The sequence below is a fragment of the Heptranchias perlo genome, chromosome 2 (assembly GCF_035084215.1).
Source record: "Heptranchias perlo isolate sHepPer1 chromosome 2, sHepPer1.hap1, whole genome shotgun sequence".
NCBI classification, from domain to species: Eukaryota; Metazoa; Chordata; class Chondrichthyes; order Hexanchiformes; family Hexanchidae; genus Heptranchias; species Heptranchias perlo.
Window position 1 is genome coordinate 60,643,981 of NC_090326.1, and position 25,557 is coordinate 60,669,537.

Consider the following 25,557-nt stretch of genomic DNA (forward strand, 5'->3'; position numbering starts at 1 on the left):
CTTGAAGTAATATCCTGGATTTACTTGTTCCATAACCACTTATTATCTTCTATAAATCTATATGGTCATCTTTCACCCTCCTCTTTTGGGCAGTTAAAAATGAGCAGGTCACCTACCCCCTTAGATCTTGACCCTTTTGCGCCATTTCAGGGTTCTGCAGGCAGGTGAGGCGCCCGCATAAAGCAGTAAGGGGCCTCATGAATTTATGCAAACCGGGTTCCTATTATGTCAGTGGGACCCTGATTGCGTTTTAACCGGGGCTTGAGCAGGGAACCTGCCTCTGGCTTTCCCTCCAGGCACAAGGACATCTGCAGACAGAAGATGCCCTCTAAGGTAAATGCATAACTTTCCTTCATGGGCCCAGGTGGACTCCTTCAGGTCCCACAAGGAAAGTCGCAGGGTCTCCTGCCCTGGGCTCCCCCCCACTACCCTTCCCTCCTGCAAGATATTTCCGAAACCCCCTCCTTACGACGTGCCAGTTTTCTGGCAAGCCTTTCTTTAATGCCGACTGATGGCTTCTGGCTGCCCAAGTTTCCTCTTCAGCCGACCAGCCAGCTGATTAGTGGCGTTTAGGTGAGGCCTGGGAGTTAAAGTACCTCAGGCCTCAATCTTAGGCCAGCGAATGCGTTTCACTGGGTCCTTGGTCAGGCAGAAGATGTAGAAGCAGGTAAAGGGGCCAACAGCTGCAGCCTGGTTTCATTCTGATTTTATTTAAGTGCAAGGCACAACCAGCACCTGGAGTATGTCCAGGCTATTAGCATGGTCCAGGGGAAGAAACATAAAGGCAGCTGCCTTCTCCCAGACACAGCATACCTGAGGTGTCCTGTGCCTATTGGGCTCCCATAAATGAAAATCTGCTCTGTAAACTTCAACACATCTCTGGTTGCTTTAGCAGGAGTTTGAAAGATATCAATGGCATAGAAGGTGAGTGCTGTGGTCCCCTACAACAGCATTTGACAACCAAAGTGCTCTTTCCAAACCTTGTACATAGCATATAATGCATGTTTGTTCAGTCTATTTACAGTAACAGAAAGGATTCAAACATCTACTATAATGAGTTATTAGCAGTAAATTCTTGCAGATTCTCTTGAGCGTTCATTGTCCTTTTAGTGTGGACACATTCAGCCACTTTAAAGAATAAATTGCTGGATAAAGGAGCAGCTTCATTTTATATGCTGATTTCCATTCTGAAAAAAATGTTGGTTAAATAATTCAAAACTGGTGTGACCCACCATGTTCATTTACAAATGCAAATTTGCATGTAGATGGAACCAAAAATAATTACATCAGAGTATGTTGTAGCATGCACAATTGCACAACAAATTTGCTTGCGCCACACCATGCAGCGAAAAAGAAATGAAAGTGCTACAAAAATGATGTAAAATTGGGCCCTTATCCTAGAGCTAGTGGTGGGACCTTAAGTGCATCATTAAATTAATTCTGGAACACTGAACACTGCTACCAGCCATTAAATGTTACTTCACACATGTAACTGATCATTTTCAGTTTTCACAGATGTGAAATATTGATTATGCGGACAGTGAAATGACCTACCTCTCCTAGAAGAAAATAATAATTTCACTCATTGTCTAGCAACCTGCTAATTCATAGCAATGAAATTACAAAAATAAATAACCTCTTGACTATCTGACTCACAGATTCAGAACCTAACAGCATCTTCTCGTGGAATAAGTGGAATATTAATCCACTGTCACTGAGCGATTTGCACTTTTACACTCATGGGATAGACCATTATCACTCACTCATAAAAGAACTTTCATAATGCACAATCAACAATGTAATATCCTATACAGAAACATGGATTTGTGACTCAGTTAAATGCACATTGCTCAGCGACCATAAATAGGGGATGGATTTTCATGCCGAACGGGCTTACAATCGACAGAGACAATGCAGCTAGATGTATTACTAGAGTAATGAAGCTTATTAATGTTTAATTTCCCAGTGCTTGTGCCTACCTCCTATGTTTCAACCACAGAGGGAGCACCCAAGTCACTAAATAGTTAAGATCCTGCTGGAAAGACTCCTGTCATTTTTCATTTGTTTGGTTTCACCTTCACCTCATTTGTTATTTCCGCCCTTTTTCTTTCACTCCCTTGTCAGCGTCAGCCTTCAGATTGACCTTCACTCTCCATTCACTGTCAATGTTATACACAGGTCAAACAAACCTCCACTATACACAGCGCCACAGCACTTAGTTAGATTTTTCTTCCCCTCCCAGAGCAGGGCCCCTATAACTGAACACAGCTCATCCATCCATCCTCCCCATCCCCCTGTGCCTATACAATTCCTTAGCTTCATGATGTCTTTCCATTTTTAAGCTCATGATAGATAAAAACAGATGACTTTATGGGCAGCTCTGCTAACAGCAGGTTAGAGCAATGGTGACTGATTGTTTGAAACATGAGGATTAATGGGTATTTATATTTCATTAAATTTTATGCTCACAGGAGAATAATGTATCACTCTGAGATATTGAAACATATGTCAACCCTATCCACTTACATATAATTCAATTTGACTTAAATGCATTGATCAAATTTTATTAAAGTCCAATATATCTTCCAAAAAGGCTCACTAACACAATATTCCTGCTCCACATTCATCAGATAAAGGGAAGCAATTGTGTTGTAATTCTATTTATACCATTTTTGAAAGGAAAGATTATTTTGGAGTGAATGCTTATTACAAGGTGACTGCAGTTTGCTGAAGGACTGTGATGGAGATTATTAAGGGAATTCTCAAGTGTTGCCTTTTAGTTAAAATTACCCCGGGGTTCCACATTGCATTGCACTGTTCAAAAAAAAGATCATCATTGTTAACAATATTACCTTGGAAAGTTTGCCACGAGAGACTTCCGAATCTGATAACAATTTATTCACACATTATACATATCAAATAATGCCACCTCCTGTTTCATCCATAAAGGATGCTTTTAAGACATGTTTCTCAGTTTATTTCTAAAATACTATTTTCAATTGTTTTTTCTTTAGTAAATGTAAAGCTTAATTACTGCCAGTGATGTTACAGTAAAATTATATTTTTGACCTAGAGAAACCAAAAATAACAAAGCACAAAGATTTGTTGACAAAAAAAAGAATTAAAAAGTTAGAACTTGCATTAATAAAATTATTATTTTCCCTCACACTCATTTTTTCATGCCTCTTACCTCCTGCTTCCTCCATAACCCCAACTGAGAAAGTAATCAGAAAATTTGTCTCGGGCAATTGTACTTGTGAGTCAGGCCTCTATGAGGTGTGTGAGAAAGTTATTGGTTGACTCACCCTCCCAGTTACAGTCTTCAGGATCGACCCATCTAATCAGAAATGTATTGGTCAAGATTCTTGTGTTGAATATTTCTAGTAAAATTGTAAACACTTAAGGGGGTGAAATTAAACTTCGACAGGGGAGCAAGACGGACATTGACTTCAATGGAAAGTGAAATCGGGCGGGGTGTATAGTGACAAATCTGTCACCGCCTGCTTTGGGCCCCCTGCCAAAGTTGAATTTCACCACCATACATTTACATGTTTATGTTTTTGTAAGAAATAGCAAACAGAATGTTGCTACATATAGCAACCAGAACAATTCTTACCCCATATTTGGATAGTTCTGTTCAAGGAATTCTTTTGTAAAAAAAGCAGTTATTTGTGACAGTACCTTATCCTGTTGCACATGAAAGCCTTCATCCATCCATTATGTTAATCAAGCACGTACAGCAGCGAGGGAAGGACAGAGGGTGTACATTTTGAATATACATGAAGAAAAGGAGATCCATATTAACTTAGTGGGTAAAGCACCTCAGAATGGTATACTCAGTCCAGAAAGATCCTTGGTTCAATCCTGGACCTGTGCCAGGCCTTGGCCAGTTGGTGTTTCAGTTCACATTGTCATTTACAATCTATGGAGAGGGAAAATAGGCCAGATTCGCTGACTGATTGCTACCCTTGTACTGAAAATATGTGTATAGGCCTGTTAATGCATCTACAAGCTGTGCTACCAGGCAACTCTCAAGTGAATATATTAACTGAGCTCACACTAACCTTTAAAGTTGCAAGATTTGTTGCGCTAATCATTTGGGCCCTGAAATTATGCTATTGGATTCTAAAGTCTTTGTATTATTTTAGTGAAAGAGCTAATCCATCAATTTTAAATTGGTAAAGCCTCCACTAAAATTTAGACAAATGTATTAATGCACACTTGTATCCCCAGCCTAAATTAGGTGCCATGGAACTTCCATTTATTGAGTTGGGAAAAGGCAAATCAATTTATAGTTGACCAGAAATATAATTTGTGGTTTGTTTTTTCTTTGAGGCTTTTCATATCACCACCATATGGATCGTAATCCAGTGCACTAGATTGGCCTCTTCAAATCATTTATTATGAATAGGCATACATCATATTTTCTTAAATTGAGCACGTTGTTTATAAATTGGAAGTGTTTTATCAATTAGCTGATAATGACTCAATTATGATTTCATTATGTTAGAGGTAAATGGAGAATATGTTCCTGCTTACCGTGAGCTACTGTAATTTTTTCACACCTATCAAAGCCCCAGCAATGAAGACCCTTGGAGCTCACTGTCATGAAGAGATGTTCTGCTTATTATATAGGTGCACATCTCCTGATAGGATCCTAAATATGTCTCCTAATTGCTTCTTGAATGCCATGTGCTCCTGCTAAGCAACTGGCCATTAATTTTCTGTTAAGTGCCAGAAGCAAATAGCAATTCTTCCCATTGCAAGTATGAAACTTTGCACCTGAATTGGAAAAACTTACTTCTCACTAAGATGATGTCTGTTAAAAACTATGCAGAACACTCTGTTGTGAATAGAGCATTACTATTTTCTTTAGATTCTAGTCTCCCAGAACTGTCTGCAGATATCTCAAGTAAGTCTTATCTAACCTCAGTTAAAGTATTTTTGACATTTTTTTAACTTTGAAGAAAGTTATCAGAAGTAGATCCCTGTCTTTGTGTCCATGGCAGTGCCAATTGTACATTGTCCTATGAAAGGAATGGGCTCCATATGTAAATGGCCTTTGATGGATCCACAGTTTATGTTCCAATATGAATTACCCATTTTTATCTTTCACATCTGCCCATTATCACCCTTGTGTACAGTGAAATTATCAATGATGCTCATTGAATCAAAGGATACTTCACTGGTGATGGCGCATTAAATCTTAAAGTCCTAAGCTGTCAGGCATTAATGCCCTTTCATGAATGACTAGGGTCTGAGGCTCCCTTGCATTGCTTAGCAAAATAATTGATGTCCCTTTGTGAGGGTGGGTGAAAATCAGTAATTTACTATCAATGATGCAAAATAAGATTTATACAATAGGTGACGAACCATTTAATTAATTAAATGCACACTACAAAGTGACAGATGTATTGGACAATCTCGTGCTAATTCACTGCAATAAATGTAATGATCATTTGAACCACTGTAGTCACTTACTGTAACACTGGGCTGTGAAATTATAATTCAGAACCATAGAATAAACATAAAGCTTGAACTGGGTGTGAGGAGTATCTGAATTGGGTGCAATTTTGTTTTCTTCTTGCCAATTTCCCTCCCTGTTCTCCTCTCCTGAAGGAATGTAGCTCCTTGCTGGGTACAATTCCACAGGCACAGGTCACCATACAGTAGTATGCCTAAGTGGCCTTTGGCAGCTAGAGGTGGCAAACTACGTGACCATGAGGACCATGCCAGCCAAGCTTAATCCTGACTTGATGCTCACACACAGCTTCCAGCATTGAAGAGCAGGGGCTCTGGCTGATTTTGTTTCCCTTCCCTAACGTAGAGTTGCTAGGATCAATTGTAGAGCCTGACTAAGATAACTAACTCAGCACAGACTGAGGATCAAACTTAATCAAATTTGGTCTGTATGGCTCAGTTTACTCACTAGATAAACTTGCTGATCCATTAGGAGAGTACAGAGGATAAGATTTTAATTCATTGAATGCTGGAGAAAAGATTTAGAAATTATGCAAGTGCTCAATACATTCTCCACAGGATTTCAACAAAGGTCTCAAAAATTGGCCTCTGAGATCCTAAATTTTAAAGCATACTTTTGCATAAATTTTTACTGACCCCAATTATAACCTAATGAGCAAAAAAAAAGTTGTGTTCTTTTGACAGCTGGGGCTAACAGTTCTTCAATAATGAATAATTTGTGACATAATAGGCCAAAATGAGGCTCTGAAACCACCAGACTTGGCATATTGGATATTGTCAGTGCGTTTGCTGTATCAAAGTTACCAACATAAGAAATTGTTTTTTCCCAGGATGTTCTGTCCTTGGGTGGAATGGGGGATGAAGCTCACTCAAAATCTTTTGGCTTTAAATCAGTTAGAGATGTACTGTACTGTTATATGTAAAATCCACAGAATCAGGGTTGTCCTTCGAAAAATGGACCATTGACAGGCAACTAACTGTTATTCTGAACACAGGCCCTGAAGAGCAATTAAACAAAGCTTTAAGAAATGTATCCACGTTTATTACTGATATAAACTGTGTCCTCTCTTTCACCTCTTCTTTGCCCCTTTCATTGGCATGAAAACAACTCATTCTTTGGGCATTAATTAATACAATAAATTTTGCAACTGAAATAAGCTGAGATGTGTGGAAAAAATCAAACCTTTGCTGCTTATAATCATCTCATTTATTTTAAGTGTCTTTTCAAGTTGGGTAACATTTGTAATGAGTTGTTGGTTTAATGGCAAAGCAATAAAAGCTGATTCCTGAAATGTACACCTCCATATTGTTATGAATTTCTTACCCAGCTGTTGGGTTGTGACAGACAGGCAGCAGATTGTCAGTTTTTTTGTTCTGTCTGTCACACTACACTTACCTCCTGATGCTCGAAGTAATCAATACCGGACTGAAATCACCTACCACTACCTCTGCTACTCCTATTTTGTCCAGTCATAAATTATGAATCCCCGCACAACATCAAGTATAAAATTTCTATTGCATTTGCTAATCATTGATCAATAATTCAGAGGCCTCTCCTCTTCAAGGGTCCTCGGTTTCCTGGAACATATGGTGCAGACCTGACAGCATTCAGGAAGCAATTCCCTTATCACAAAGGTAGCAAGGGAAAACAAGTTGTTTAAAGTTGTTTTTCTAAGGCTGACTTTTGTTCCCCCCATGTTAGGTTTAATGACTGCACAACCACAGTAGCTGCAGTGTATGTAACAGCAGTGTAATTTACAGTTGTTCTAGCACTAGCCTCTGCAGTTATTAGCAGTTTGAAGGCTTGTCTTCAGCACAGAGACTCTCCCAAATGCTTCAAATAGGGACTTTACCTAGCTGGTCATTTCAAGCAAGAAATATTCACAGCCAATAATTCCCCAAGCATATTTATTGCTTTTATTTCCTGAGTCACGTGACATATCATCTATGGACAAGCAAATACAACTATATCATGTAAGCATTTGAAAATCAAGATTGTTACTGCTTTCCTGTTGGTTGCACAGGGATTCATGGTTGTGATAAATGACACATCTAACAATGAGGCACTAATGAATGGGAAAGATGTCTATTTATTGAAGGTGTAGCACAGAAGTCCCTGTTTTGGTGCGAGGGCAGGTGGTGATAGAACAAGCAACTCTAGCCTAAAGTTTTGTCGATTATAACTTTAATGCCTCAGAGGCTGCAGTAATGTTTCTTCGTCAATTCCAAAATAATGCAAGGTCACATAAGGTATTAACATTTTTTTCTCAAATTAGACTACAGATACAGGCATGCTCTTTGCTGTCATCTGTTCTGACTTAGAGCAGGCAGATGCTTGCAGTTTTAACAACCAGTTGATTTTTATGCTCCGTTTGCCATGATCGTTAAATATAGAATCATAGAATCATAGAAGTTTACAACATGGAAACAGGCCCTTCGGCCCAACATGTCCATGTCGCCCAGTTTATACCACTAAGCTAATCCCAATTGCCTGCACTTGGCACATATCCCTCTATACCCATCTTACCCATGTAACTGTCCAAATGCTTTTTAAAAGACAAAATTGTACCCGCCTCTACTACTGCCTCTGGCAGCTCGTTCCAGACACTCACCACCCTTTGAGTGAAAAAATTGCCCCTCTGGGCCCTTTTGTATCTCTCCCCTCTCACCTTAAATCTATGCCCCCTCGTTATAGACTCCCCTACCTTTGGGAAAAGATTTTGACTATCTACCTTATCTATGCCCCTCATTATTTTATAGACTTCTATAAGATCACCCTTAAACCTCCTACTCTCCAGGGAAAAAAGTCTCAGTCTATCCAACCTCTCCCTATAAGTCAAATCATCAAGTCCCGGCAGCATCCTAGTAAATCTTTTCTGCACTCTTTCTAGTTTAATAATATCCTTTCTATAATAGGGTGACCAGAACTGTACACAGTATTCCAAGTGTGGCCTTACTAATGTCTTGTACAACTTCAACAAGACATCCCAACTCCTGTATTCAATGTTCTGACCAATGAAACCAAGCATGCTGAATGCCTTCTTCACCACCCTATCCACCTGTGACTCCACTTTCAAGGAGCTATGAACCTGTACTCCTAGATCTCTTTGTTCTATAACTCTCCCCAACGCCCTACCATTAACGGAATAGGTCCTGGCCCGATTCGATCTACCAAAATGCATCACCTCACATTTATCTAAATTAAACTCCATCTGCCATTCATCGGCCCACTGGCCCAATTTATCAAGATCCCGTTGCAATCCTAGATAACCTTCTTCACTGTCCATGATCTGGATCAGGATTGGAACTGTTTTGGGTGCACTGACACTTGTTTTGAGAGGAGTTGAATTTGCAGCCTACTACTCCCAGATCTGTTTTTCCCCCCTAAAATCATGCTTGGACAAGAAATAGTGTCATTTACTATTCTCAGCCCTGTTTCTTCCCATAGAAAATAAACAAAAACAGTTACATTGAGTTTACAGCACAAGAACAGGCCATTTGGCCAACTGGTCTATGCCGACATTTATGCTACGCATGAGCCTACTTCCGCCCCACTTTTGTTTAACCCAATCAGCATGCTCTTCTATTCCTTTCTCCCTCATGTGCTTATCTAGCTTCTTCTTAAATGTATCAATGCTTTTTGCCTCAACTACTCCTTGTGGTAACGCATTCCACACGCTTACCATTCTTTGGGTAAGGAAGTTTCTCCTGAATTCCCCATTGGATTGATTAGTCACTATCTTATATTTATGACCTCTAGTTTTGGACTCCGCCACAAGTGGAAACATTGGGGAAAAAATTGGATAGGGGCTGTTTTTGGGTGTAGGTAGCGTGATGTGCTATTACCCCGTGCCCAACGGCCCCTGTACAGGCAAGACGCAAGTTTCGGCCCACCCGAGGACTCGCCTGTAATTAGCGTTCCATTCCAGGCCTTGCATGTGGAATCAATGCAATTCACACTTTCTACCACCAGGGGAGCTCAATCTCTTAAAGGGAGGATGTTTCTTAGAAATCTCTTAAGGTAGCTGGTACCTATTATTTGCTGAAAATAACAGTCCATTGTCTGCACGGAGTCTGAACGGAGATCAGACATCGCACATGCAAAACAGATGCAAACTCCATCCCTAAGTTTACACACTGATGAGTTATTTTAAAACATTTAAATAAGGTTGCACACTACTAAATCCCACAACCTCCAATCTGCATGCCAGACCTCACCAATCTGCTAATCTGAGTTGGTACCAGGCCTGTGAGAGTCCATGCACCAAGGTTCTCTGCTGATGCACTAGAGACCTTGACGCAAGAGGTGGACAGAAGGAGAGATCCTATATCCGAGGTGGGGAGGCGGGGGCAGCAAGAGGCCCACCAGACATGTATCCAAAAGGCAGTGGGGGGCAGCGAGGGACAAAGTCAATGCCAGGTGCACAGCATCATGAACATGGATACAATGCAGGAAGAAGTTCAATGCTTTGACATGAGTGGTCAAGGTGAGTGAGTTCAACTGTCAAGTGGTGTCTCCTACCAACTGCACTACGCACTACATCATCCACATACCAACAAACTCTTTTCCTCAGTACTCAACTCTTCCAACCAGATGTTTCCTCTCACCCTTACACATTACCACTGTTGCAAGCCGCCCACCCACAACTCACAGGCCACACACACTGGCAGGTATTCAACCATGACAGGCACATCACCCAGACACACGTCCCGCTTTCTAGCAGGAGAAGGTGGCGCATAACAGGAGGCAGCAAGTGGCAATGGCATTTAGCCCCTTGAGCCTGTTCCACCATTCAATGAGATCATGGTGGACCTGTCACCTCACTCCATATACCCGCCTTAGCCCCATATCCCTTAATACCCTTGGTTCTATTAATCTCAGATTTAACATTCACAAGTGAGTTAGCATCAACTGCCATCTGCGTGTAGAAGCATTTCCTAACTTCACTCCTGCACGTCCTGGCTCTAAATGTTAGGCTATGTCCCTGCGTCCTAGTATTCAAGTGTAGGACGCCTCCAAAAACAGTTGTAAATGTCTGGGCAGCCAGAAACAATAATCCAGCCACTAACCTGTAAATCCTGTATTGTCCCTTCAAACGGTGCTGGTGGGGGCTCTTCCAGGCACTCTAAGACACATTCAGATGGTTTGGGTTAAGACTATGCGTAGAGTTGAGCGTTAAGTCCCAAAATGGTGTTTATCACTTTAAATCAGCATTGCACACTGATTGAAGCCATTTTCTCCCTACTTTACATGATTCCAGCATTCGTTATCTGCGCCTGCACTAACTCCTACACCAAGATGGCGTCACGCTGGAAACGTGCGTGCGCATCCAAGACGCCATCTTGGATGTCAAAGAGGCGCTACATGGCTCAATTTAGTGCCCATCTTCTCTACGTCTACCCTATCAAACCCTTTCATTATCTTGAAGACCTCTATCGGGTCACCCTCTCTTTTCTAGAGAAAAGAGCCCCAGCCTGTTCAGCCTTTCCTGATAAGTATATCCTCTTAGTTCTGGTATCATCCTTGTGAATCTTTTTTTGCACCTTCTCCAATGCCTCTATATCCTTTTTTTAATATGGAGACCAGAACTGTGCACAATACTACAAGTGTGGTCTATCCAAGGTTCTATACAAGTTTAATATAACTTCTCTGCTTTTCAATTCTATCTCTCTAGAAATGAATCCCAATGCTTGGCATGTCTTTTTTATGGCCTTATTAACCTGTGTCGCTACTTTTAGTATTTTGTGGATCTGTACCTCTAGGTCTCTTTGCTCTTCTACCTCATTTAGACTCTTATTATCCAAGCAGTATGTGGCCCCCTTATTCTTTCTACCAAAATGCACCACCTCACACTTTTCTATATTGAAACTCATTAACCAATTACATGCCCATTCTACAAGTTTATTAATGTCCTCTTGCATTTTGATGCATTTTCCTTTGTATTAACTATAATCCCCAAGTTAGTGTCATTCGTAAATTTTGAAATTGTATTGAGTCTAAATCGTTAATGTAAATTGTGAACAACAGTGGTCCCAGCACCGATCCCTGTGGAACACGACTTCCCACCTTTTGCCAGTCTAAGTAACTACCCTTACCGCTTTTTCTCTGTTTTCTAGCCAGCTTGCTATCCATTCTGCTATTTGTCCCCTGAATCCACATGCTCTGACCTTAGTCATGAGTCTACAATACACTACCTTATCGAAGGTCTTTTGAAAATCCAAATACATTACATCTACTGCATTACCCTTGTCTACTCTTTCTGTTACTTCTTCATTAATGAATGTTAAAGAATTCAATAAGATTAGTCAAGCATGACTTTCCCTTTTGAAATCCGTGCTGACTATTCTTTATTATATTTTCATTTTCTAGATGTTTTTCTGTTACATCTTTGAGTAAAGATTCCATTTTCTTTCCTACCACTGATGTTAAACTAATTGGTCTATAGTTCTCTGGACTTGTTCTATCTCCCTTTTAAAATATAGGAATGACATTAGCTGTCTGCCAGTCCTCTGCGCTATTCCCTTTTCTAATAAATTTTTATATATAGTGCCTCTGCTATCCCTTCCCTAACTTCTTTAATAAGTGCAGATGCAATCCATCTGAAGCAAGGTTTTTATCCTCTTAGTTTGATTAGTTTATCCAGTCGGACATCAGCTATTTGTAAATGTTCTAGTCCCAACCTGATGACAATTCAAAGCAGACCATCAATGCCAGTGTGAATGAGATGGAAAACTTATCTAAACTGTCATATTCTTACACTGAGTATCACATGCACCTGTGGACTGGACTGGTTCAAACATGCACAACGTACTGCATCATGACAACTTCATTTTTATGTTAATCTGCTTATATCATCTTAAAGTGGTTGAATTAAGTCCAAACTAAGCTGGTTCCAAGCTTGAGCTTGCAACATGGATTCAAAGCATTGATTGAGGAATATCCTGAATGAAAAGCTCAACATTTGGTTTCTGGAGGTAGGTTTAGCAAATATATATAGAGAGAATAATAATAGATAACCAGGATAAATCTCAGACATAGGTATATATTGTTTCTTGGCTTCCACTCATGAACCCAGAAACTCCCAAATCAACGAGAAGCCCCAGACATACCTGTAAATCACAATCAACTATATGTTGTTCAGTATAGTGTCCACAAGAGATATATGATTCTCATTTCAGTCTGTGTAAAGTGACCTGTCCTCTGTCAGAGAGAACTATCTGCACAGGAGAGAACCTTGATAAGGAAAAACAACGGACGTGTGATGTCACAGCCGCAATAAAACAATGGGTATCTGATGTCAGAGGTGCAAAATTACAGACAAACTATCTGCGCTATTCTGACAAGTGAATGTACAGTTTACTGGGGTATCATTTTCAGAGAATACAGGGGTAAAATACCTATTATATATTATTGATATTTTTTTGTAATTAGATAATCAATGATGTAATTGTCATCAAGCTAGTCAGTATGGCTATGGTGCGGTGCTATGCACAAATCTGATGTGATCACTTGGTCCTCATCTGAAGAAGATTGGTAACATCATTACAGTTACAAAACAAACACGGGTGTATTTTTGACCTTCAGTTTACTGATATACAATATCTGAAAATGTAATCTGATTAAACAAGTTCATTCTGCCTAACGTTAATGCTGCTGCCACTTGACTACCCTTTCTACATTATAGGGTAGATTTTATAAAATATGACCGGAAGCAGAAATGTATATTGGAAATTTGGGCCCAGAGGCCAGTGAACCTCTCAAGATTTTCCATTAAATTGAATGGACGGAAAATCCTGCTGGGCTGCTGACCTCCACGCCCAAATTACCAATATGCGATGCCAAAAGGTGAAACTCCACGCCAAGAGCACAAATTTGTAAAACCTCCCCTTAAAATTTCAGTCAGGGTAGCTCCAGTCACACAGAAAGGATAATTTTGACATTGGACGATGTGCGATATTGGCTCAGCCACCTGTCAAACACCTCCCTCGATTTTTGTTGCCGTTTAAGTCAAGGAAACAAAAATCAGGAGAGGTGTTTAAAGGGCAACCAAGCTGATATATTGCATTTTACACTATCGTTTAAAGTCAAAATTACCCCCAGTGCGTTGCACAATGCAATGCATTAACACATTGTAGTGTGGAGAGGTGGTATGATGCATGACCACTGTGTCCCACGTACAGTCCCTTTCCCAGTCAAGGTATTGGGGAAGGAGTAAAACCACAGAGTGAATTTCAGAGGATAAATCAATCTGAATTGTTGCTCATTTGCATCTCTTAGCAACCAGAGCAAGAGTATCATTGTCAAAGGTTTGTGAACTAGTAAATAGCTTGAAGAGAGAAATTAATGGCGTCAGAGTATTCCTGTTAATAAATAAGGGAGAGACCATGACAAAGCAAAATACATATGGTCTGTTAGAAGAAGCAGACTTGATGGATTATTTGTCCTTTTCTCACCCATTTTTCCCTGTCAGTTTTCTCCCCACTTCCCTCCCTTTCCTTTCCCCTCCTTTCCTAGCAGCATTGACTATTTACTGGAGTATAGTTTTATGGGCATTGGATGCCTTCTGTTACCGTGCCAATTAGTAATTAATCATATAGAGATTGATAAGGACAACCGCCTTCTAAACCTTCAGTCAACTTTCTTATGCTTATCAGTTTACGTCAGGGAAGTAACTTATAAAATAGGAAGAAAAATAGAAGTGTATTGTGTAACAACGCCATTTACTTAGCATTACACTTTAAATACAATTAATTTGAGTCTGATTGGGAGTAATGAGCAACAAAAAGTGGATGTCAGCACTATGGGGGAGAAATTCAACTCAAAGCCATCCGTTCTGTGCCTGAAAAATGGCAGCAAGCAGTTCCAAACATATGAGCGTGCGAAATTGACGGGCAGGAAAAGACCAGCTGGTCCATCAAGCCTGCCCCACACATCATGATGGCTGAAGCATCAAGACTAGACACTTCCCACTCCACCCGCTCCCATCTAACAGAAAGAAAGACTTGTATTTATATAGTGCTTTTCATGACCTCAGGAATTCCCAAAGCATTTTACCTCCAATGAAGTATGCAATCTCCTGGGAGAGGCAAAAAACTCTGGAAAATTCCTCTCCGACCAGTCCAGAAGTTGACATGCACCAAGTATTACCAAGTGAAAACCAAAGGAGCATCTCAGCTGTGCTTTGATGCCCAAGGCCAGTCTGATGCAATATTCAGGCGGGCCTGTAAATGGGCGCGTAACCGGCCTGACTGAACCCCTGGGCGGTTGATTAAGTATGCAAATCGGGGTCCTACGCTGCTCGTATGACCCCAATTGGAAAATTCGGGTGCAAATGGGCACAGCATGTGTCCTGCACACTCTGCCCAGGTGTTGAGCAGCCTAGCCAATGGTCCTTAAAGAGACTGCTGGAGGCCGCTCAAAAAATGGCCCAGGAAATTTTGAATTTGAGGAGTGCTCCTCCTGGGCCGACAAAAGAATTCCAACCTGCTGCTGACCCATTTAAGGCCTCCCCGGATCGTCTCCCCCCCCCCAGACCCAACCTGCCAGCTGGCTCAGTGTGGGAGCAGGCTGATTTTCTACCCACCCACAGCCAATGAGCTGCAGTGGGGCACTCTACCAACTTTCAGGCAGAGGTTGAATTTCTCGGCATGTCACCGAACCAAATAGCTGTATAGATGAATCTGCACAACAAAGTTTAAATTATTAAAGTGAAATGAAATGAATTTGGCAACCAACATATGAGCATATCAAATTTTCCATATACAAGCAGTGATTGTGGGGCATTAAAGCTTAAATATAATAGAGTGCAAGATGCTGAAAACTTATTTGTTAGATCCTTGTATCTTTTAGGGTGTCTTAAAGTAACCGTGCTATCATATTGTTGTATTTGCAGGTTGACTTTTTCTGTAACAACCAGGAACAGCCAGTTATGTTGGAGGATGGAACAGTGCCACAGAAAGCACCATTGCTGCAGTTTGACTTTTTCCTGAACACCGTGTCCTTTAATCTCTTTTTTTAAGTACTGGTCACTACATTTGTTGTTTTGAGCAAATGGAGTGTTTCTGTGCATTCAGCAGGATAAGGGCTGAATGTTCTCCTGACCAGTGTATGAGGTGACAGGATAACCAACTAAAACAGCCCTCAGTACAGCACGATGTTTGAGGTAATTTGGACTTTGTGCGATAGTGTAAAACCGGTGATAGCGAATCGGCAGCCCGTTTTACATCTCTCCCTATTTTTATTTCCACCAACTTCAATGGAAATAAAAATTGGGAGAGATGTAAAACGAGCTGCCGATTCGCAATCACCCTTTTTACACTATTGCACAAAGTCCAAATCTACCCTTTTCAATTCCTGCTTTGAAAATTCGGAAAAAAAACGCACAGAAGTGATCTTTTTTGTATTCATAGGTGATAAAAGGGCCTTTCCCAGCTTGATCTAATATCAGTGGCTTACATCACATTGCACTGACCACACACAGTGAAGACACATAAGACAAATCACACAGATCCATGAACAAACACGTGTGCACGACAAATGCACCAGCCTATCTTTACCTTCTACTAAGTTTTTCCAAAGATAATGTTCAGGACACCTCTTGACAAACCTCAGTGGAACAGCTGAATAATGGATAGGTAGGAGGGAGTTACAAGACAGTAACACAATCGAGGGGTTCATGTGGCATAAGAACCTGCAAGGGTGAAGTTCAAATGGTTTTATACATGTTACCTGAACTCTGAGCTTGTGTTACTGCTTTTGTCTCCATCCTACCTATGAGAAAATATGGACAATATAGGGTAGAATTTACAAATTCACACTCCCACTACCATTAACAGATAAAAGAAATCAGGCAGGTACCACTGACCTCTGTGCCCAAATTCCCCTATATGTGCTCCAGGCAGGTGAAGCTTTGAACTGGGAGTGCAAACTTGTAAAATCTACTCTTGTATATGCTTGTTGGCATTTAAAAGGACAACCTCCGATCATTATGGAGTGACATCAATGACGGGATATTCCAAACCTTTGTAACGTAAGCAGAATAGATGATATCATTCACATGATTAATAGAAGGACATTGCAAGGTTTGTTTGTTTGCATGGGATACCCGATTATTAACTATTATATATGTATATATATATTTATGCAACACTTTATTTAATGATAGAGCATAACATAAAAATTGAGATTTTAAACTCAATGCTGGCACCTTATTTATCTTTCCTACCTATGCAAGCTAAACTTATATTTTTTAAAATGTGTGTACACACTGAAAGTATATACATGTATTACCATATTTGTTATGTCCCAACAGTAACAGTCAGCATTCACATCTCATACTTTAGCATTATGATTTTGGTTCAAGTAGGATATATTTCATAATATAACTGCTAAGTTTATGAATTGTTTCACTGATATGAATGGAGCAGAATCTATCTGTTTGGCCCAGTTTCCTGTATTAACAAACAGACACTGCCCTTACAATGTAGCATCTGCCTGTCTTAAGATACACAACTTTTCACCATTGCATCGATAGTGATCTGGCTCCACTATAAATGCAGTAGAATAATATTGAAAGTGGAAAAAAAGACATGTATAAATCATTCAGACCTTTCTCACAATGTTCAGAGAATTTCTGTCTTCAGAAGATTAAAATTGACAAATTTTAACACAAAAGAGAGTCGTTCTGACATCCAATAATCTTTGCTGCTTGAGTGAGCAGTAATGTCTACACGCATGAAAAATTAAAGTTGTTATTTTTTTACCTCAGCAAAGATGTCCCTGGTATTATGATCATAGCTAAACTGTCAGAATAATCAGTTGTTATAAAGTTCCAATGGCATGTTTTCCAAGTAGAGTTGGATTACGAGGAAAGGATAACTTGCACAAATTTTGCATCACTCGGATTTCAGCAGATTAGTCATATTGGATGCTTTTCTCAGCTATACTTCAGTGAATTAAACAGTAAATAAATCTTACTTTACAACTGGAAACTTAGTTCCTAAATTATCAATATCTGCATTGTCTCAGTGTACTTTGATCATTATTCATATATCCTTAATCAGCAGACATATGTATCCCCTGAAATTTGGTCACAGAAATGAGAAATCTGTATGTTGCCTGCATCTGGTTTTAATATATTATAATGTATAAAGGAGTATTAATATTTGTACATAGGAGTATCAATATTTCTGTAAAATAACATTTTTTCTTATTAAAAACTTTTACTGCCAGCTGAACACATTACAATCTTGAGGATGCATTACGTTACCAATATTCACTCTGCCACATGAAAAAAGGGCCAGACACAAAACTCAGCAACCACAGCCAATGGTCCTCGTTGTATCATACCTTCACAATCTTTGCTGCCACAAGACTAACAGCCAGTGGTTAGCAGTTTTTTGTCTGTATTGAACATCTGTCAATTTTCTGCTATGAATGTCTACCAACTTTCTTCTTTCTGATTGGTTAAGTGTGCACAATCATAGTCTGTGTTTTCTGCTTTGCAATTAGTCATTTTGTACCTTTGCTATCTGAAGTAAAAAATAATTGCCGAACCATAATTGCAGTTAAACAAATTTCTGTGAGATACCGTAGCAATTTCTACCCATCCCTTTCTATATGACCAAAAGTAATATTTCTAACATAATAAACCTAACATCAAAAATATACCTGCATGAGTAAATAACATGTGAATAACATAGCGTGCCAGACCATAGAGCTCCAGCAGAGAAAAGCAATGCTTCCACTGCTGCACAACAATGGCGCAATTCCAAAATCAGATTTCTTAACTCCTGTGACTCCTTAGGATACATCTTATAAATTTGCACATCAAGGGCCTCAGCCACTAATGCACTCCTGACTGAGCACTGGTCCTCCCATTTTCCCAGCCTCCTCACTCATATTCATAACAGTCATTACTGTACAATGTAGGGATTAATGACGAGGCAGAGGCTCCTTGGGGTAGATTTGGACTTCGTGCGATAGTGTAAAACGGGTGATAGTGAATCGGCACCCCATTTTACATCGCTCCCCATTTTTATTGCCATTGAAGTCGGTGGAATTAAAAATTGGGAGAGGTGTAAAACGGGCTGCCGATTCGCTATCACCCGTTTTACACTAATGCACAAAATGAAAATCTAACCCCTTGTCTTTCCCATATGGGACCAATTGGTATGGAGGTCGGTGACATTTCAATGGACAGAAAATCCTCTGAGGCCCACAGAACCCCATACCCAAATTCCCAATGTGTTTCCAAGCATACAAAGCTCTGGGCCGGGAGCACAATTTCGGAAAATCTACCCAATTGTGTACATGAGAATATATTTTAAAAACTCTCCATGTTACAGCCACTATGATACTCTACCCCACCCAGACTGAGACCAAAGCTTTTGATAAAAGTGTTGCTTTAAATGTTGTCAATTCTGAGGCAAGAGGATTATTATATGTTTCTAAGAATAAAATGGCAGAGATTACCTGCACATACCTTGAACTCCATTTACTGATAAAGACATGCCTGGTTTTTCTCAAGCCTCAGATTCAATAAGGAGTCCACACCCCACTGTATTGTTGCTCTACCCACCTATTCTCCATTCCTGAGGTTGCCTGTGTTCTGTTTTTACACCTGTCTGTGCTCTGCTCACCTCAGCTTTGCTCTTGCTCTTTCCCATGCACATCTGCCCCAACTTCTGCACCCCCTCCCCTCCCTTGCAGGCCAGTCCTGAATGCTGCAGCTAGACTCTGTTCCCTCCCCACTCTTATCAAATGAGCTTTGGGCCTCATTGGCTCCAAAAACAATAGCTCTCCTGTAGCCCACCCAGACATAAAGAGGGAGACAGAAAAAGGGAAAGACAAGTAAAAAGACAGTGCAGGAGACAGAAAGAATTAGAAAGTGGGGGACAAGCAAAGAAACAGTCACAGGAAGAGAGAAATATATTTTTGTCATTAATACCACAGGAGATCAACTCGTATCTTATAAAAATAAATGTTAATAAAGAAAAAAGACTTGCATTTATATAGCACCTTTTACGACCTCAGGTCATCCCAAAGCACTTTACAGCCAATGTTGGCTAGGGTGTTCTGCTTCACCACTCCCCAGCCCACGTTTTTCCACATTTTTAACAGCTGGAAAACCACGGGTTAGTAGCACAGAAGTAGAATGTGTTATTTGGAAGTACATTCAAAGCAGTAGCATATTCAAACCCTCATCCATGCATTTGTTACCTCTAGACTCGACTATTCTAATGCTCTCCTAGATGGTCTCCCATCTTCCACCCTCCATAAACTTGAGCTCATCCAAAATTCTCCAACCATATACTAACTCCCACCAAGTCCTGTTCCCCCATCACCCCTGTGCTCACTGACCTACATTGGCCCCCAGTCTGGGAATGCCTTAATTTTAAAATTTTCTACCTTGTTTTCAAATCCCTCCATGGTCTCGCCCCTCCCTATCTCTGTAACCCCCTCCAGCTCTACTACCCTCTGAGATCTCTGCGGTCCTCCAACTTTTGCCTCTTGCTCATCCCAGATTGTAATCGTTCCACCATTGGCAGCCGTGCATTCAGCTACTTAGGCCCTAAGGTCTGGAATTCCGTCCCGAAACCTCTCCGCCTCTCTACCTCTCTCTCCTCCTTTAAGACAGTCCTTAAAACCTACGTCTTTGACAAAGCCTTTGGCCTCCTGTCCTAATATCTCACGTGACTCAGCGTCAAATTTTGTTTGATAACGCTCATGTGAAGAGCTTTGGGACGTTTTACTACATTAAAGGCGCTATATAAATGCATGTTGTTGTTGTTGTTGTTGTGGCGGCAGTTTCTTAGGGTTTGGCTGACTGTATAAATTGCTTGACCTTTCATCACATGGTTTATGTTACCTTCTTAGGGATAATTTTGTGAGACAAGGCTCCCTGTGTGGAGCTTTGCTCGCTACCACCTGTTTTTCGCCTGACGATAAAAGTTAAAATGACCTCCACTGCCTTTTATCATTTTCCTTTCTCCTCTCTCCAAATTCTGCATGTTAGATCGGCTCAGATGATAACATTCTCATCTATGCCCCAGAAGGTTGTGGGTTCAAGTTCTACTCCAGGGCTTGAGAACATCACCTTGATTGACATTGCAATGCAGTACCGAGGGAGTACTGTTTAAAGAAAAGTGTTCCTGCTAATGCTCCTCCCTCAGCCAATACCACCTAAAAGCAGATTAACAGGGTATTTATCTCTTTCCTGTTTGTAGGATCCTGTTGTATGCAAAATGACTTGCTTTTACCTATATTATGACAGTCACGGCACTTCACTATCTCACTGTATGTGAAGTGCTTTGTTTCCCAGAGGCATGTTAAGGAGGTATATAAATTCTAATTTCTTCCATCCCAAAAATGTAATTGGTAGGGACAAAAGTTCAAAATTAAGCTGGGACTGCCTAGCAACCAGGCATTTAAATGAGTTTAAATTTCTAACTCCTTGAAGTTTTATTCGGCACAGTATTACAAGAATACAAGAGCACCATCAGAGGCAACCTTGCGGAGAAAATTTAGAGGAGCCAGCGTTGTTGGAGCTACCAAGACTCCCCTTAGGAAAGGGCTTCTTGAGTGTCAGTGGCAGCAAATATGAACGTCAGACAGCAGTGTAACAAAAATCAAGTCTGCCATTTCTCAGTCTGGCAGCAGGCCTTTCAACCCGCCCATGAAGTCTGCCAATGGAGCTTCAGCATTGCTGGCCTGTGTAGCCATCCCATCGACATCAGAGAAGGTCAAGCCAAACTGGCATGTGTGACATTGCACTAACTACATCTGCACAAACTTATCGTCCCATTTGTGACTTTGAAGCACTGCGCCCTGTGCAAAACTTACATTTCTTTGTTGCCAAATCCAATTCTGTAATATAGCTGAGTATAATTAAATGTTACCAGTGCCAGGATAGAGCCTTCTCACTGCCAGTAATAACAACAACTTGGCTTCATTTCTTTTATAGGATATTAACTTATAAAACACATTTTTATATATACACAGTGTGAGTGAGCAAGAGCAATAGAATATTAGATTAGCATCAAAACAAATTATCAGAAGATGCACTTTTGGAGCATTTGCTCAGTGGAGTTGCTCCTGCACCTGAATATGTTATGCAAATGAGATTATTCAATTACAAAAACATCTTCAACAGTTTATCTCCCTTCTCCAACATGCTCATACAAGTGGATGTAAATACTCTTAATCACAATTGCAATTTGATAATTACTCACTAACTTTATAAGGCATTCTGCTGGTAGGTTCAGAATAACTTTGATTTACATGGAGACTATAATAGAGGGATAAGATAAATGTTGGGGATCTATCACTCACTGGTTTTAGGCCTGTCAAGGGCACAAATACCCAAAATGCATAGTCTGACATATTTCTCTCGTTTCCATGGCATCATCATACCTATATGTGGTGTATTATGCGGCTGTCCCCACTTCAAGCTGAATTTTTGACAGGTACAAAAAGAGGCAGCGTAATGGGTTCCTATTCCATTTTGCTCCCCTACTCGCCCAGATTATGACGGAGGAGATTTGGGCCTGGTTATTTTCATCTTATATTAACTGAAAAATAAATATCCTTTACCACAATTTTACACTGAACTGAATCGGCTCAGCCTGTTTTGTTTCAGATGTGATATCTCCTGATGAAAATGCCTGAAAATGTCGATCTGAAATCTTCAGGCATCCACACCACATTTTGAATCACGTTAATGTATGCGTGTGTTATTGCTCCAGCTTCAGCTTTAGCTCCAACTGGAGTACACTTTATTAAGTGATTATCGTCTGATCTTACACAAACCTAGGATCCACAAAGTAGGGAAGTAGAAGCTTGCTTTAATACAGTAAGCATATTTTAGACTTAATTCTTTATTATTTTTGTTAATATTTTATCATGGTACCATCTGGGGATAAGCAAGCTTGTCACCTGTAGATATTGTTGTACCATGTGTTACCCTTGGATCTTTGTATTTGATGGCCTGGATTTTCCTCTGAGTGGTGAACAAATGGCACTCGCTGCTCGTTAGGCTTCCACTTTCCGATAACATTTTCTGGGTTTCTTTCACGGCAAGTTCCTCTCAGCAGGCGCTGAATCCAGCGTGGTACCCTCTACAGGGCAGCTGGGGCCCGTGTGAACAGGGAAAGCAACTGTGTATCTCCTTAACCAAACAGATTAAAGCATCTGATGAGCAGCGAAGAGGCAGAACCAGGAAGTGTAAGTTAGAGTGAGTGAATTCAATGTCAGTTCAGGTACAGAAAGCAAAATAAAGAGGAGGTGAGAAATATTGAATTAAGAGAGATAAAAGGGACAGACAGACAGAAGAAGTAAATGTCTAACAACAATTAAAATCTGAAGGAATGAGACTCCACGCTTGTTAAAGTTAATTTTCAGTGCCAGAGAGGTTGTTTGGCAGGTATTAAGACTGACCACGCTGTTTAAAGTGTGCTTAGATTTAAATGACTTGACATAACTTTTTTGGCGAGATTAGTTCGTATCCATCGGGTCAGTGCAGGAACTTCACGCTGTTCCATTCATCTGAACGGAGAGTCAGCCGGCGAGATGTCCTTCCCGTGAAGCTTACGGAGGAGCAGGGCATCTGGTAGAGCAACATCCAGATTCCCGCGTTTAACTGTGCATGTATGACCGCTGGAAGTTGTTCTACCATTTGCACTGAAATAACGGTGATGCTGTCAGGCTCGCTGTTATTTTCGCAGCAAAATCTGGCCCAATGTAAAAATTGCCCTTAGCTCTGTCAGAGCTTCTTGCTGCAGATTGTTTTTACCTAAGATACCCCTTCTGTGTATCCATGCTGCTGATCTCCCAGTCTTGGGGCAGGTCGTCAATGGGAGACAGGAAATACCTCTTGGCCACAGTGACTGCTACAAATTTCCATTTACATCAATGACAAGGGCCAAAATTTGATGGTGCTCTTTTATCTGGGTGGCGTTTTATCCCATAAAGACTTTAACAGTATCTCAGTCATGTTGTCTTACTTTTTTCATATGGTAGAACCTTTCCCTCATCAGTTCTGTCTCAGATCAAAAGAATATCATCAACTGATATTTAGCTCTTTTTGCCTCATAATAGAAACAACATAAAATGTGGTTTCTAATACTAATTCTGCACTAAAAAAAGTGCTGGATTCATGATACATCATCACCGCAAGATCTTTCAAGAGTTGCACCACCAGACTGTAGTTGACACTGATAGCACAAATGTATGGCCTGAGGCACCAAAAATTAAATCAAATAATTACGAAGAATTACAATTAACATTAACATCCCCTTCTTTGGATTGTTTTTTATGGATATTTTCAATATGCTAGTTTAAACTATGAGCTGGTGATATCATCGGGGTCTAACTTGGAGGAGTTGATGAGGCAGAAAAAGCGAGGGAGTTGAATTAACATGCACAGCTGAAATGACACATTGACAAAACCACCTTGGGTTAATAACTGCATCTTTACTTATGTTAATTCAGCTGCCATGCAATATCAGGCTCAATAGCGCCTTCGAGCCAGTGCCTTGATGATGTCATCTGTTCTCAATGCTTAATCAAAATCTCAAGAAAAACACAACAGAAAAAAAATTAAAGGATGTTAAATCTAATCATGTTGCACTGTAATAATTTGATTTTTGTACTCAGGCCCTGAGACTCCATCTGTATTGCAGGATCTGCTGAAAAATATGTAGAACTGATTTCATAGCCCCGATTTTAACCAGGGGTGGGAATCGCGGGTGCGGGAACAGAAGCAGGCGACAAACCGCCCAGCCCCATGGGGCGTTCGGCCTGGGTGATTTTAACTCCCGGGCCTCATTTTAATGTTCCCTCACTGACTCACGCCCGAAGCCAACCAAAAGAAATGGTCCCCAGCAAGGTAAGTGAGAAAAGGGGATTCAGGACGATTGTGGCTGGGAGGTGGGGGAAGCCCAGGGCAGAGGAAGTCCAAGGTTTGCTTGTTGGGCCAGGAGGAGCACACCAACTCCTCAAGACCCACAACGAACCTCAAAAAATTCACTTTTAATTAAAACTTACCGGACCTCTCCTGGCCCGATCCTGCTTGACGCCAACTTTTGTTGGCGGCTCTGAGAGTGTGCGGGCCTTAGTTAACCTACAGTTAAAATGGTGTGCACATCGGAATGACATCATCAGATGGAAACTTTGCCTTTGTAATCAAGCCCCCACCTGTCTAGGGCGAGCGGCTGATCCAAAGTCAAAAATCGCCAGTTAAAATGGCATGTGCATGAACGATTCGGGAACAGTGCAGGAATTTCCCAAACCCAATTTTAATATCAAGGCAGGCTGGATTTTCAAATCACAGCTCTTGTCCTTGGTGTGTTCTCCAAGTATGATTACCAATTTGTGACTTGCAGTAAAATTGAAGTTTTGCAGCAACTAACCAGGGTCCGATGAGGATGAGGGTTCGGCTGTAACTGCACTTCAACAGCTCTGTAGACAAGAAAAGCATTGAGATCATGGCGGAGTTTTTTGTACAAAGAAACTTGCCTTTGCTTAAAACTGAATTGTTCACAATTAAATGAATAAATGTAGTTCCCAGTGCAGGTTAGCTACTTATAAGTAGCTAACCTGCACAGCATGTATTTATGTACTAGATAGCAACATAACCATAAAAAAACTGCAGAAGATTGGGTCTGCATTTCTGTTTATTTCTTCAAATAATTTACTGTAAATATTTATAAAACATCAAAAATGCAGACAAAATGTGATATTCCTGTGTTATGAGAGCACAGTGCCTTTTCAGTAACAATGCAAATTGAATGGTTTTTAAATAGTTTAGTTTAGAATTAAGCTAATTGGGTTTTTAGCAATGTTGGTGTGCTTCCTGCTGGAAACTTTCCCATGCTTCATCATATGTGCAGTAGATGGACTCCTCTGTCACTCTGTTAGTCCAGACTTTAATTAGATCTGGCACCCGGCTCGTAATGATAAATGCTGAGATGATGAATGGAAATTCAAATGAGTGTGAAGTGGCTCAGCCACCAGAGCCGAATATCATTAACACCTTCCTACTGTTAAATCGATCAATGTCATCACAAAATCCGTAC